The following is a 4,033-nucleotide window of genomic DNA, read 5'->3' on the forward strand; positions in this document are numbered from 1 at the left end:
TGAACTCCTTGTCTTCTTATAACTTATTCTCCTCCAGCCCCTTTGCTACCCTGCCATGTGACTTTAACAGAAATCTGATATGTCACTTCCCTAATGAAAATCATTTGGTGGTTTTGGTTTGACCACATGTTCAAATTCAAACTCCATTAATTTAGGACATACAACTCTTCACAGGTTGACTCTCCACTCATATCTTCACTCATGCTGCAAATTCATGAGCTACTCGAAGACACAAAGGGAATTTGTCTTATCCATCTTTAAATCTCTAGGGTCTAACAACAGTGTTAGGTTCAAAATAAAGATTGTCAACAGATGATAATCTTTTAAAGAGTGCAGCCATCTGGTCTGGTTTGTCAAAGCTGGTCCACATTTATGTTAACACTTCAACATTCTCCACAAATTTCTTAAGTTTAGCAACTTGTGATGAAGTATGCCACGTAACACTTTCACTTAAGAACTTCATACCATATGGGCCTAGTAGTTCTAATAATGACCTTATTTCTGACATGTCAGAATATTTCTCTGCATTGAATGTTAATTCATTTTCTGTAGGTAATTTCACAAAGGCTTTAATTGCAGGGAAATAAGCTAGATGATCATAGTTGACTCATCTTAACAAAGTTTCCAAATACCAACTTCCGTATAGACTCATAATGATTAGTTCTCCATAACTGCCTAAATGTTGTGTTTGTTGAAGAAGAACATCATTGAATACTCTTATAATATCCATCTACATGTAGTTTTACATTGGCTGGAGTATGGTCATGTGTGCTCTTACACCTGTTAGAATCTCTGATGGCTTTGCATTTTGTGTGTGGCTCAATTATACATAATCATCCCAACAATTAACTTAGTAAAGAAGATTTCCAGATGGGAAGTCAAATATTCTCATGGAGTAAAGGTATGTTTCCATAGCACCATGTTTGAGACACAATTTATAACTCAGAAAGTGCAGTGTGTAATTTGTCAACTTTAGTCACAACCAGCCTGTTTTTCTTCATGTTCTTAATGCCTGGTTTCCCCCTTTCAGGTTACCCTTTCTTACTAGTCTGTTTTGTTTTGTTTTGTTTTGTTTTGTTGATTTCTTATTCACTGCTTGACTGGTGGTTTTGGCATAATACTTGGGCGGCACTGGTCACTAAGGGTACACTGTTCTGTGCAAATATCTGTGATGATATTTCAAGCTTGTTTTGCCATTTCATCTAGAAATATATTACAAAAGGGAAGACTACATTCTCCAATATGATGTAACTCTGCTGCACACAGTTCATGAATGCAAATGATAAAATAAGTGCAATGTAGTGAAAATGCAGTTCAGTATCTTGACTGAGAAAGTAACTCCAAACACTGTTAAAGCATCTTCTCAAGAGCATGACTATAAAAACAAAATATGTAGAGCTTTGATGTTTTAAGCAACATTTCCACCAAAGAATCTATTTTTGGTATGAAAACATTATTGTATTCATCATGTTTCCAAGTTCTCTGTGATCTGAAAGGCCAAGCGAAGCCTTAAAGACACTAGTATATGCCTGTAACCTAAACCAATCTAATCTCATTCCTCTGAAATCAAATACTTCCCCATCTTCGACTTATTTTACATTTACAAAGGTCATAGTGTTAACAACAGAGGACGTGATGCTTGAGTCATCTTCCCGGCAAACGGAAAGGTTCTGCATGAGTTCAGTGAGGACAACAGCATCAAACCCAGAAAGGTACTGCATGTAATACCTTTGCATTACAGGTCCATATTTTAAAACATTTCCCAAACTAAATACCATAAAATTGCACAACATTAAAAATAGTAAAAGACTGCTTAGTATTAGAAGCAGACCATTTCCTGAAATTCTAAAACCAGCAGCATATGTTGTTGCTTGTATAAAGCCTAGTGATATTTTTAGACTAAATTTCATGGTGCCCTGTTGACATTAGCACAACCATTGTACTCTGGTGTATAATAAACAATCTTAGAGATTTATCAACTATTAATACAAATGTTAGTCCTTAACCACTTTTTATATGTTTTAAATTTTGAAAATTCAAGTGTACCTGCCATAACATAAAAATAAACATTAGACTGTATCACAAAAAAAGATACTTTTAAAATACAGAATACATTTTTTCATTCAACGACATGTCTAACTTTTAAATGAAATCCACTTCCTAACTATAAACTAGTTGATATTTGGAAATTCCTTGAGTGGATTTTGATGGAAGATAGAAGATGCTATTAAATTTTTTTCAAATGACACTTCTGTTTTGACATGTTTGTTATTTTGTGATCACAAGCATCATCGGGTTTTGATTTACTCTGAAGTTTCTTAAACTGACAGGATAATATCACGCCTTAGGAAAATTGTATCTAAGTTAATCATGAAGAGATGGATCAAAGGGAAATCAATGGCATGTAATGCAAGAGTCAAACAAAAAGCAACATAAAAAACATCTCAAATAGCTTAATTTTATGTGATAATCATGGTAGTATCACTTTGTATTTAATAAGGACATTCCTTCCAAAGATGTTAAAGTTCTTTTAATGTATTACCTTGTTTTTACTCACAAAATCCTTGGGAGATAAAGGAAAATTATAACTTAGGCAAATAAAACTTGCTTTGGACCCTCGACATGTTTTGTTTTTAAATGTCAAATATTTCTGTTTTTACCATACTCATACCACTAAGCACTAATGATGAAAATTTTACTACTAAACATGTTGCTAACAGTATATATTCATGGTCACCGCTGATCCCTAAACAATCTTGATTGTATCTCTGTGGTGTGCAGATCTTCTTTTCTGTCTTCCTGCATTTTCTATAAATTCATAGTTAGATCTAGAGGTTTGATCTAATTTAGATTCAGTTTTTATATTAAGATAAATATGTCTTAGTGCTGTGTACATAATACCCACTGCCATTGATGATCATTTCTCAGATTCATTATTTTATCAAGGGCTTGAAAATTTACAATATTCTAATTACATCAACAGGAAGCTTTGTTTTAAAAATATACATATAAACATGCCATTCCCCTGCATAAACTTTTTCAATGTCCACTATTGTTGGGATAAAATCTAAATTCCTAAACATAGATTATTTAAAGTGTATCAACTGGCAGTTGTTTATCACTTCTGTCTTATATTGTGTCACTCTCTGCCTCACACTTTAGGCTTCAGACATGCTGCTGACCTCTTTGCGGGTTTCTGAATGAACCTTACTCTGGGACCACTTTAGGACATTCACATTTGCTGTATCCTTTGTCCAAAATTCTTTCCTCTCACTTCCAACTTCACCTGGCTAACTTCGCATCATTTTTTATGCCTCCGTTTAAGTATAGCTTCTTCAGGAAGACCTTCCCAGAAGTCCAAAACTATGTTAGCGCAACCTGTTTTTTATATATATATATATGTATGTGTGTGTGTATATATATATATACACATACCTATTGCAACCGTATTTACTGACCTGTATTTACTACACTTTTGACACTTGTTTGAGCTGTGTCCTCCACCCTCCATTTTGTTCATCACTGTATCTCCAACACCTGAAGAGTTCCCAATACATAATATGTGCTCAGTACTTGTTAAATCAGCTTATGTCACTAAGATATCAGCTTTTGTTTTTAAATTGATAATATTATGATCTTATAAAGCACTTTTTGTATGTCAGCACATTAAACACCACAACATCCCAATGAAGACAAAAAAGACTTCATTGCATGTCTTCTCTTCTGCTTCTGTGAATTAGGGTTGTAAACATAGCTACTGTGACATTCTGTCATCTTGAATTAATACGGTCTGAAATATCTACTTATTTATCTCCTCTGTTTTGTGTCTGGGATTCTAACATCTAAAAGAGCCCTAAGACCAAAATCAGAAGTGTGAAAGATTTATATTGTATAACCTAACTTAATTCTATCTTTTTTATCTAAATAGGAAGATACCACCCCTGTTTTCCTATTTCAGCATCAATGCCTTCAGGAAGACTTCCACGAAGAGAATTGATAATACCTTCCTCTAAGCTATCTTTGAACTTCGTTA

General features: G+C 33.9%; 1 pseudogene; it reads right to left on the reverse strand.

The window, feature by feature from the left end:
• Positions 1-265: 265 nt before the first annotated feature.
• On the reverse strand, positions 266-3,511 carry LOC105497502 (nck-associated protein 1 pseudogene; annotated as a pseudogene).
• Between the last annotated feature and the right edge of the window lie 522 nt (positions 3,512-4,033).

Source organism: Macaca nemestrina, chromosome X (genome assembly GCF_043159975.1).
Source record: "Macaca nemestrina isolate mMacNem1 chromosome X, mMacNem.hap1, whole genome shotgun sequence".
NCBI classification, from domain to species: domain Eukaryota; kingdom Metazoa; phylum Chordata; class Mammalia; order Primates; family Cercopithecidae; genus Macaca; species Macaca nemestrina.